The sequence below is a fragment of the Somniosus microcephalus genome, chromosome 15, assembly GCF_052327205.1.
Source record: "Somniosus microcephalus isolate GS21.2 chromosome 15, FLI_Smic_1.0, whole genome shotgun sequence".
Classification (NCBI taxonomy): domain Eukaryota; kingdom Metazoa; phylum Chordata; class Chondrichthyes; order Squaliformes; family Somniosidae; genus Somniosus; species Somniosus microcephalus.
The window spans coordinates 108,313,508-108,325,960 of NC_141001.1; positions in this window are offsets into that span (position 1 = coordinate 108,313,508).

Consider the following 12,453-nt stretch of genomic DNA (forward strand, 5'->3'; position numbering starts at 1 on the left):
TATCCAATTCCCTATTGAAAGCCACGACTGAATCTGCCTCCACCACCCCTTCAGGCAGTGCATCCCAGAGCCTAAAAAAGTTTTTCCTCATGTCGCCTTTGGTTCTTCTGCCAATCACCTTAAATCTGTCCCCTCTGGTTCTCGACCATTCCGCCAATGGGAACAGTTTCTCTCTCTCTACTCTGTTGAGACCGCTCATGATTTTGAACACCTCTATCAAATCTCCTCTCAACCTTCTCTGCTCTAAGGAGAACAACCCCAGCTTCTCCAGTCTATCTATGTAACTGAAGTCCCTCATCCCTTGGAATCATTCTCAGAAATCTTTTCTGTAGCCACTCTAAGGTCTTCACATCAGTCAATCAAGAGCATGGTGGATGCTATTAGTTAATGTTTAACACACATAAGAGGACCATTCCCACACGATGCCCTGAAGTAAAATCTTTAATGTGGAAAAGTATTCCACTCCAGAGCGCACCAATGATGAACACAAAAGCTCACCGGAAAATATTCACTTGAAATATAACTCCTCTTGCACATCCCCAAATTCCTTCACCCCCACCATGGGAGGCCGTGCCTTCAGCTGTCTTGGCCCCAAGTACTGGAATTCCCTCCCCAAACTTCTCCACCTCCTTTAAGATGCTCCTCTCTGACCCTAATATCAGCTTATGTGGCTCGGTGTCAGCATGTTGCCTGATCATCGCTCCTGTGAAGCGCCGTCGGATGTTTTTACTATGTTAAAGGCGCTATGTAAATGCAAGTTGTTGTTGACGTTGGTGGGGGGGCCTCTTCCCAATGGCAGACTTCCCAGTGGCATCCCAATGAGGTGCGAGTGCCTAACTAACCCTCATGCAGGAAGGTTCAACAGAAGCATCCCAATCATTGCATCTCATGCTTTGTTCGGTAATACATGGAAGAAAACGTGTCAGCGTGATCAGGCAGCCAGCCTTGCCTGTTTGGCTGGACCTGCGGCCAACCACTACAGTGGTCCCAAGGGAAACCCACCGGGGCAATGCCTGCAGTTATCCGCTTTCTCAGTACGATAGCAAAATACTGCAGATGCTGGAAATCCGAAATAACAACAGAAAATGCTGGAAAAACTCAGCAGGCCAGGCAACATCCATGGAGAGAAGTTAGAGTCGATGTTTCGGGTGAACCCTTTTTCAAAACTGGAAAGGAAATGAAATAGATCGAAAGGCAGGGCTGCGAGAGAACAAAAGAGAAGTGAAGAGACATTAAGAGGTATTCAAAACGAGACGAGATGGTAATAGGACAGTGGAGACAAAAGACGACTCAGATTAGGTGTGAAATGTTCTGACAGAATGAGAGACAGCTGCCATGTGGGAGAGAAAAAACAAAAGGAAAGGGTGGGGGGGAGGGAAAACCCAAAACAAAGGGGTGGATAAAAAATATAAGTAAAAATGTAATAGGGGCCGAGGTTATGATCTGAAATTGTTGAACTCGATATTGAGTCCGGAAGGCTGTAAAGTGCCTAATCGGAAGATGAGGTGCTGTTCCTCGAGTTTACGTTGAGCTTCCGTGGAACAATGCAAGAGGCCAAGGACGGTGAGGTCCGAGTGGGAATGGAGCGGTGAATTAAAATGACAGGCGACCGGAAGCTCGGGGTCACCCTTACGGACTGAACGGAGGTGTTCTGCAAAGCGGTCTTTGTTATCCGCTTTCTCAGTGTCTGAATCAGCAAGCACTGCCACCTGCTGGTAGGACATCAGCAGCTACCATGGAGCACAAAGCTTTGCACATTGCGCAAAGGGACAGCAATGCCCAGCTCTGGTCTGAAACGTGACTGCACCTTCTGGCAAGGAGGCTGCCAGTGCCGACCCATCCAAAACTCTGCTGTCCGTATCGTAGCTCGCACCAAGCCCCGTTCACCCATCGCCCCTGTGGTAAACCACTGTTATACCTGTCTGTATGTGTATGTGTATTCCACTAGGTACAGGTCTGGACATGCCTCGGCTGACTCCTCCCACTATTCCAGGTATATAAGTGACTACCTCCCAGTCCCTTAGTATTCTGGACGGGTCGACCACTCGAGACAAGACCTTCATTCTTTAGTTAATAAAAGCCTGGTTGTTACTCGCTTAACCTCAGTCTTTTGAGTAATTGATGGCGCATCAATTTTATTAACTAAATTTTTTATAATGGAGAAGATCCTCACACCAGCATGCCTGGACCTGGACAGTCGGGAAGCGGACGCTTCCACCAAGTTTGCTCACTGGCTCACATGCTTCGAGACATTCCTGACTGCCTCCACTGCGGTCGTAACGGATGCAGACAAACTGTCTGTCCTGATCTCCAAGGTGAACCACCGAGCGTACTCAGTCATCCGGGAGGTGACCTCGTACACAGCCGCCCTCCAGCTCCTCAAGACCCAGTACACGCGCCCTGTGAACGAAGTATACGCCAGGCACCTTCTGGGGAGTCGCAAGCAACAACCTGGGGAATCGACTGAAGAATACCTCCAAGCACTGTCCGTGCTTGGCCGGGCCTGTGGGTGTAAGGCGGTAACGCCCGCTAAGTACACGGAGGAACTGATCCGGGATGCCTTCGTAGTGGGCCACAGGTCCAACTACACCCGACAGCGACTGCTGGAGCAGAGTGACCTCACCCTCGACAAAGCCTCCGAAATCGCACTAACGCTGGACGCAGCCTACCGGGGCATGGATGCCTACTCCTCTGCACCGTGGACGCCACGGGGAACGACAACCTGGGACACGGTAGGACAGCCCCATAGCACCGTGCCACCCCAGCCACAGCCAAACAACGGCCCAACTACCGCAGCAGTGTCCCAAAGCCAGACAGCAGTATCCCAAGGCCAGAAATGCTACTTCTGTGGCCAGGCCAAACACCCCAGAGCGCGCTGCCCGGCGAAGAATGCGACCTGCTCGGGCTGCGGGAAAAAGGGACACTACGCCAGCGTCTGCAAGGCCAAAGCCACCCCGAACGCCAGCAGCGCCGCGTGTGGGCCGGGCGAGCCGCCATCTTGGGCCCCCAACAGCGCCGCGTGTGGGCCGTGCAGGCCGCCATCTTGGGCCTCCCCAGCCATGTGCGAACCACCGCAGCAGCAGCCATCTTGGACGACTCCAGCCACATGGGAATCATGGACGCCGCCATCTTGGACACCAGCCGGGACGCAGCAGACCGCCAACCCCCCCCATCTGATACCCGCAGCGACACACCGACCCCTACGCTGGCCTCTGTTACGCTGGACCAAACGAGACCGCACCAACTAGCTCGGTCCAAAATGGACGTTAAGGTAAACGGCCATGCAATAAACTGCCTTTTTGACTCCAGGAGCACAGAGAGCTTCATCCACCCCGACACGGTGCGGCGTTGCTCTCTCCCAGTCCTGCCTGCGCACCAGCGGATTTCTATGGCCCCCAAGTCCCAGTCAGCGGACATTGGCGGCTACTGCGTGGTGACACTAGTAGTAGACGGGACTGTGTTCAATCATTTTAAACTCCTGGTCCTGCCCGACCTCTGCGCTGCCGTTCTACTGGGGGTGGATTTCCAGTGCCACCTCAAAAGCGTTACGATGGCGTACGGTGGCCCCCTCCCCCCACTCACAGTCCGCAGCCAGCAGCCTCCAAGTTGCCCGCCGCGCACCAGATGCAACCTCTCCACACTCAGAGTCCCACCCCCCCCCACTGTTTGCTAACCTCACCCCCGACTGTAAGCCCATCGCCACAAAGAGCAGGCGATACAGTGCCGGGGACAGGGTTTTCATCAAAACCGAAGTGGAGCGGCTCCTGAAGGAGGGGATTATTGAGGGCAGCTCCAGCCCCTGGCGAGCCCAGGTTGTGGTCGTTAAGACCGGCGAGAAACAACGCCTGGTCATCGACTACAGCCAAACAATAAACCGCTACACCCTGCTGGACGCCTACCCACTCCCCCGCATAGCTGACATGGTCAACCAGATCGCGCAGTACCGCGTCTTTTCGACCATTGACCTGAAATCAGCGTACCACCAGCTCCCCATCCGCCCTGAAGACCGCCAGTATACTGCTTTTGAGGCAAACGGCCGCCTCTATCACTTCCTTAGGGTTCCCTTCGGCGTTACCAATGGGGTCTCCGTCTTCCAAAGGGAGATGGACCGGATGGTCGATCAAAACGCGCTGCAGGCCGCTTTCCCTTACCTAGACAATGTGACCATCTGCGGCCATGACTTGCAGGACCATGACGCAAACCTCGAGAAATTCCTCCGCACCGCCCAACTCCTGAACCTGACATATAACAAGGAGAAGTGCATATTCCGCACAGACCGCCTCGCCATCCTTGGCTGTGTTGTGGAACACGGGGTCATCGGTCCCGACCCGGACCGGATGCGTCCCCTTATGGAACTCCCACTGCCCCACTGCCTAAAAGCCCTGAAGAGGTGCCTAGGGTTTTTTTCCTACTACGCTCAGTGGGTCCCCTACTATGCAGACAAAGCCCGTCCGCTGATCAAATCCACCTCTTTTCCCCTGATGGCAGAGGCCCGCTTGGCCTTCCACCGTATCAAGGAGGACATTGCCAAAGCCACCATGCACGCAGTGGACGAATCCATCCCCTTCCAGGTGGAAAGCGATGCGTCCGACTTCGCTCTGGCCGCCACCCTTAATCAGGCGGGGAGACCTGTGGCATTCTTCTCACGAACCCTCCAGGGCCCGGAGACCAGACACTCCGCGGTCGAGAAGGAGGCCCAGGCTATTGTGGAGGCTGTGTGTCATTGGAGGCACTACCTGGCCGGAAAACGATTTACCCTGCTCACTGACCAGCGTTCAGTTGCTTTTATGTTCAACAACAAGCAGAGGGGCAAAATCAAAAATGACAAGATCTTGAGGTGGAGAATCGAACTTTCCACCTACAACTACGAGATCTTGTACCGGCCTGGGAAGCTCAATGAACCCCCAGATGCCCTATCGCGTGGCACCTGCGCCAGCGCGCAGATCGATAGGCTGAGGGCCCTCCACAATGACCTCTGCCACCCGGGGGTCACCAGGTTCTTCCACTTCATCAAGGCCCGCAACCTGCCTTACTCCATCGAGGAGGTCAGGACCATGACCAAGAACTGCCAAGTCTGCGCTGAGTGCAAACCGCACTTTTATAGACCAGACAGAGCCCACCTGATAAAAGCCACTCGCCCTTTCGAACGCCTGAGCGTCGATTTTAAAGGGCCTCTCCCCTCCTCCGACCGCAATGTGTACTTCCTCAACATCATTGACGAGTACTCCCATTTCCTGTTCGCTATCCCCTGCTCGGACATGACCAGTGCCACGGTCATTAAATCTCTGAACAGCCTCTTCACCCTGTTCGGTTTCCCCAGCTATATCCATAGCGACCAGGGCTCATCGTTTATGAGCGACGAACTCCGCCAGTACCTGCTCGCTAGGGGTATAGCCACAAGCAGGACCACCAGTTACAACCCCCGGGGGAACGGACAGGTGGAAAGAGAGAATGCAACAGTTTGGGAGGCCGCCCTACTAGCCTTAAAGTCTAGGGGCCTTCCGACCTCCCGCTGGCAGGAGGTGCTCCCCGATGCGCTCCACTCGATTCGGTCACTGCTCTGCACTGCCACCAATGCCACCCCTCACGAGAAAATGTTTGTCTTCCCAAGGAAGTCCACATCGGGGACATCGTTACCGCCATGGCTGACGTCCCCAGGGCCGGTACTACTGAGAAGACACGTGAGGGCCAATAAAATGGACCCCCTGGTCAAGAGGATCGACCTCCTCCACGCCAACCCCCAGTACGCTTACATTGCGTACCCGGACGGGCGGGAGGACACAGTCTCCATACGAGACCTCGCACCCTCGGGGACCGCTGTAGGGCGGGAGGACACAGTCTCCATACGAGACCTCGCACCCTCGGGGACCGCTGTAACCCACTACCCATTACCACCCCCCCCCACGACCCGATATCCAACCCCAGCAGCCGGCTCGCCTTGGACCGTCACCCACGAGGACTACACTCCAGGGCCCCAGCCTACACGGGACGCGACGCCGGAAGCTCCACCACCCCTGCCGTCGCCACGTCGATCACAGTGGCAGACAAGACCTCCGGAGAGACTCCAATACATGAACTTTTAAATACACTTCACCCCGCCGGACTCATTTTTAAACAAGGGGTGAATGTGGTAAACCACTGTTATACCTGTCTGTATGTGTATGTGTATTCCACTAGGTACAGGTCTGGACATGCCTCGGCTGACTCCTCCCACTATTCCAGGTATATAAGTGACTACCTCCCAGTCCCTTAGTATTCTGGACGGGTCGACCACTCGAGACAAGACCTTCATTCTTTAGTTAATAAAAGCCTGGTTGTTACTCGCTTAACCTCAGTCTTTTGAGTACTTGATGGCGCATCAGCCCCCCCGCCGCCTCCCCCCCCGCCCCCCCACCTGTGCTCGCTGACCTGCACTGGCGCCCGGTCCGGCAATGCTTCAATTTTAAAAATTCTCATCCTTCTTTTCAAACCTCTCGCCCCTCCCTATCTCTGTAACCTCCTCCAGCCCGACAGCCATCGTTCCCGTGGCCGCGCGGGTGTCTGCCGTTCCCACGCAGCCCGGGACCGGCTTTTTAAATGTGAAATTTCGTGCATGCGCGAAAATTTGAATGGGCCGCGCACCCAAAAAATAAATTAGGGGGAACATTGCCTAAAAGCCTCAGAGATCTCGGCGCTCTTCCAATTCTGCCCTCTTGCGCATCCCCAATTTTCTTCGCTCCACCACTGGTGGCCTAGGCCCTAAGCATTGGAATTCCCTCGCTAAACCTCTTTACCTCTCTCTCTGCTCCTTTAAGACGCTCCTTAACACCTATTTCTTTAGCCAAGGTTTTGGTCACCTTATGAGGCTCGGTGTCAAATTTTGTTTGATAATCGCTCCTGTGCAGCGCCTTGGGATGATTTACTGCGTTAAAGGCGCTATATAAATGCAAGTTGTTGTTGTCGATGGTACAGAGAAAAACTCTCCTCGCAAGCCTATTATGCAACACCACCTCGACTTCAGCAGCCATCAAAGAGGAGGCCAAGTGCTGGGGCAATCTTGTCTGCAGACTCACACCTGTACCTATGGATTATTTTCCCTTTATCCTGGCCTGCCACTTCGCAGTCCCACTCTGCTTCAGCTCTGGCAAAGATTGCTGATGCATTGAGATGTCTTTTAATGCTCTCCAGATGCTTTCTAAATTCTCGTCCCCCCTCCTTGTGACCCTCCATCGATATATGGAGTGTATAGTGGGTTCAAGCCCCACTCCAGAGACTTGCGCACATAAATCTAGGCTGACACTCCCAGTGCAGAGCTGAGGGAGCGCCGCACTGTCGGAGGTGCCATCTTTCAGATGAGACGTTAAACCGAGGCCCCGTCTGCTCTCTCAGGTGGACGTAAAAGATCGCACGGCACTATTTCAAAGAAGAGCAGGGGAGTTATCCCCGGTGTCCTGGCCAATATTTATCCCTCAATCAACATCACTAAAACAGATTATCTGGTCATTATCACATTGTTTGTGGGAGCTTGCTGTGCATGAATTGGCTGCCGCATTTCCTACCTTACAACAGTGACTGCACTTCCAAAGTACTTCATTGGCTGTAAAGCGCTTTGGAACATCCTGAGGTCATGAAAGGCGCTATATAAATGCAAGTCTCTCTTTCTTTCTATATATATATTAAAAGTCTTACCTCCAGCACGCACTTTCTGTTTCTCACAGTTACAGCCTGTTGTCACACTTGCATTCTGTTGTCACACTTTCACCATTGCACTTCTGCTGTCAAACTTTGAAGAGGTGGGGAACGTACGAATCAAAAAGCAAGGCAAGTGACTAGAAAAATGTCAATGATAAACTGCTAAATACTTAGGAACACAACCGATTCTCAATGAGCTGTCAGAAGAATCCACCAATAAAAAAAATTTTTAAAGACAGTCTTGCATTTATATAGCGCCTTTCACGACCACCGGACATCTCAAAGCGCTTTACAGCCAATGAAGTACTTTTTGAAGTGCAGTCACTGTTGTAATGTGGAAAACGCGGCAGCCAATTTGCACACAGCAAGCTCCCACAAACAGCAATGTGATAATGACCAGATAATCTGTTTTTGTTATGTGGGTTGAGGGATAAATATTGGCCCAGGACACCGGGGAGAACTCCCCTGCTCTTTTTTGAAATAGTGCCATGGGATCTTTTACATCCACCTGAGAGAGCAGACGGGGCCTCGGCTTAACGTCTCACCCGAAAGATGGCACCCCCCACAGTGCAGCACTCCCTCAGTATGTTGAGGGATAAATATTGGCCCAGAACACTGGGGATAACTCCCCTGCTCTTCTTCAAAATAGTGCCATGGGATCTTTTACATCCACCTGAGAGAGCAGACGGGGCCTCGGTTTAACGTCCCTTCCGAAAGACGGCACCTCCGACAGTGTAGTACTCCCTCAGCACTGTGCTGGAGAGTCAGTGTGGATTATGTGCTCAAGTCCCTGGAGTGGGACTTGGATCCACAACCTTCTGACTCAGAGGCGAGGGTGCTGCCCACTGAGCCACAGCTGACATAGAGGTGAAACACTAAATGATTTTTGAAGAAAATTTGGCAACTAATTGTTTCTCATTGAGTGAGATTTCTAATGTACAAAATAAGATTTGTAAACAAAACAAAAACACAAAAATGCATATTTTACAATAACACAATGAAATTACCCGATTGAATTGTCTTTTGCGTCTATCGATACCTTTATTAAGGATGTACCCTAATTGCCCTCTAATTGACCTAAGAATGTGCCTTTTTACAGCAGTTAGACATTATAGCCTTAAAGGGATACAGCTCCACCTGAGCAACAGAATAATACATGATGCATCACATGGTCTAATACTCCTGCCCCTTTAAACAACGCTTCCTCCAATTTACCACAAGCAGCTCCACGGGAGAGCCAGTAGAATTTAAAATATTATATTTAGATACAGGTGAATAGATATTTTTCTGAAATTCCAATTAATAAGCTGATGGTGTTTGGTCGATACAGTCACTACTGGCTGCTGAATTAATTACACTTCCTAGAAAACCATCACTTCAGACTGGTTGGAAATCCAGAGCCTTGAGCACACAATCTAATCTGACACTTCAGTGCAGTACTGAGGGAGTGCTTTTGGGTGCATTGTTAAACTCATCTGCCTGTTCAGTTGAACATGAAAGATCCCACGGCACTATTCTGAGAAGAGCAGACATCTTGGCCAACATTTACCCCTCAACCACCATCATGAGAGCAGATTGCCTGAACATCTAGTACGATAGCAAAATACTGCGGATGCTGGAAGTCCGAAATAACAACTGAAAATGCTGGAAAAACTGAGCAGGCCAGGCAACATCCGTGGAGAGAGAAAGAGAGTCAATGTTTCAGGTCGAAACCCTTCGTCAGGACTGAAAAAACACAGGAAATGAAACAGGTTAAAAGGCCAGTTTGGGGGCTGGGAAATGGGGATGAGAGAACAAACCTCTCGTCTGGTTTTGAATACCTCTTAATGTCTCTTCACTTCTCTTTTGTTCTTTCATCCCCATTTCCCAGCCCTCAAACTGGCCTTTTAATCTGTTTCATTTCCTGTGTTATTTCAGTCCTGACGAAGGGTTTCGACCTGAAGCGTTGACTCTGTTTCTCTCTCCACGGATGTTGCCTGGCCTGCTCAGTTTTTCCAGCACTTTCTGTTGTTTGCCTGAACGTCTATCTCCTCGGGCATTGCAGTGAGCAAATTGCCTGTCTGGCAACTGCACTTCTAAAGTAGTTCACTGGCTGTGAAGCGCTTTGGGACATCCCAAGGATGCAAAGGGTGTTATATAAATGCAAGTTCTTCTTCCATTCACCTCCCTCCAAACTGATAAGATATTAGCCTGCTTTTTGCTGTGGTCACGATGGCAAAACTGTCATCGTTCGCTGTCATTACCCCTCTGAAACTGACAGCAAGTTCATGAGATAGCGCAGGCGCAGTTAAACGCAGAAATCCAGAAGCTCCTGTCAATGATTCCACGCTTTTCCATAGGGAGCGCTGTTGAATTCCCCGGAGCCGGCAGCCCTTAAGACATCACTGAATTGACGAGAACTTAAGCTTTTACCCTGTAATGTCACTCTTACAAACCCCCAAAAAAGTTAAGCCTTGTTGAATGAGGTGTAACTGGGATTTTAATGGCATACTGAGTCATATTTATGGCTGAACAACCATTCTGGCCCTGAAAATCTAATTTTATATTTGTGGAATGTGAAATTTTTAAATTCCATGGTTTTTAGCATCACATAATTTTTTTTTAATTTTAAAGTTTGTTTATAATATTTCTGCTTCTACCTTAATCCCATGTGTATGTCCCAATATTTATTTTGCTCTCTAAAATATTTAAAAAGTGAAGGAAAATCAATGCATTTTACTTCCTAGTTTGCTGTCTGTGAGAATTCTTCAATGTGATTGGCTGCTTATCGAGCTTGATGACATGACTGTTGCTGGACGCCGGAGATCCCCTAGACTTGACGCCAGCATGAAATTCACGTCGGGAGAGCTGAAATCGACGCCACAGAGATCGCTAGATCTTTGTGGGCAGCTTTCTTCAAGGTCAGTGGCGACGCCGTCACTTTGCCGCCGACTGAAAATTCCAGGCTGATGTTAATCTCCATCTTTCAGGTGGTTTACATACATTTTGGTGGCTCCATCCTTCTATCCACCCCGCCGCTGTGTCCAGTTGAGTTTCAAAATCGATTTCAGATAGTTGGAGTGTGCCACCCCTGCCTCAGCTCATCTGCTGCTGAAACCCTCATCCATGCCTTTGTTATCTCTAGACTTGACTATTCCAACACACTCCTGGCCAGCCCTGATATTCTTCCCATGTTCTACCCTACGTAAACTTGAGGTCATCCAAAACTCGGCTGCCCGTGTCCTAACTCGTACCAAGTCCAGTTCACCCATCACTTCTGTGCTCGCTGACCTACATTGGCTCACGGTTAAGCAAGGCCTCGATTTCAAAATTCTTGTCAAATCCCTCCGTGGCCTCGCCCCTCCCTATCTCTGTAATCTCCTCCAGCCCCACAACTCCCCGAGATATCTGCGCTCCTCCAATTCTGCCCTCTTGAGCATCCCCGATTGTAATCGCTCAACCATCGGTGGCCGTGCCTTCAGCTGCCTGGGCCCTAAGCTCTGGAATTCCCTGCCTCAACCTCTCTGCCTCTCTCTCTCCTTAAAACCAGCCTCTTTGACCAAGCTTTTCGTCACCTGCCCTAATATGTGGCTCTGTGTCAAATATTTGTCCTGTGAAGCACCTTGGGACGTTTTACTATGTTAAAGGTGCTGTATAAAAAAAAGACTTGCATTTATATAGCATCTTCACAACCACCAGACATCCCAAAGCACTTTACAGCCAATGAAGTACTCTTTGAAGTGTAGTCACTGTTGTAATGTAGGAAACGCAGCAGCCAATTTGTGCACAGCAAGCTCCCACAGTCATGTGATAATGAGCAGATAATCTGTTTAAGTGATGTTGATTGAGGGATAAATATTGGCCCAGGACACCGGGGAGAACTCCCCTGATATTCTTCAAAATAGTGCCGTGGGAACTTTTATGTCCACCTGAGAGAGCAGACGGTTTAACATCTCATCTGAAAGACGGCACCTCCAACAGTGCAGCACTCACTCAGTGTTGCACTAGAGTGTCAGTCTAGATTTTTGTGCTCAAGTCTCTGGCGTGGGGACTTAAACCCACAACCTTCTGACTCAGCGATGGTGGTACCAACTGAGCCATGGCTGACACACATGCAAGGTGATACAACCTACCATAAGTAACAGACTGGGATCAGCTCAGGAATTCAATACAACATAACTTTTGAATATTTCAAAAGTAAAATGATTTAAAGTACAATGTTTTTGTAAAAAAATTGAACCACTTCTCTCTGATGCCAGCTATGGCTCAGTGGTAGCACTCGCGCCTCTGAGTCAAAAGGTTTGTGGGTTCAGAGTCCCACTTCAGAGTCTTGAGCACAAAATCCAGGCGGACACTACTGAGGGAGTGCTGCATTGTCAGAGGTGTTGTCTTTTTGGATGGGACGTTGAACCGAGGCCCCGTCTGCTCTCTCGGGTGGTGCAAAAGGTCCCATGGCGCTATATGGAAGAACAGCAGGGGAGTCCTGCCAATATTTATCCCTCAACCAACATCACCAAAAAAACAGATTATGTGATCATTATCACTTATGGGACCTTGCTCTGCGTAAAATTGGCTGCCGCGTTTCCTACATTACAATAGCGACCACACTTCAAAAAGTACTTTGGGACTTCCTGAGATTGTGAAAGGCGCTATGTAAATGCAAGTCTTTCTTTAATAAATGTTACTGAGTCCAGCAAACAATTCTGAGGACCCACAGCTGTGAAGTCCATATTTGCTCACTGTTATACTTAGCATGGAGAAGACTGTGTAGAAACGAAGAACGTTTTAATCAAGAGGGATTAG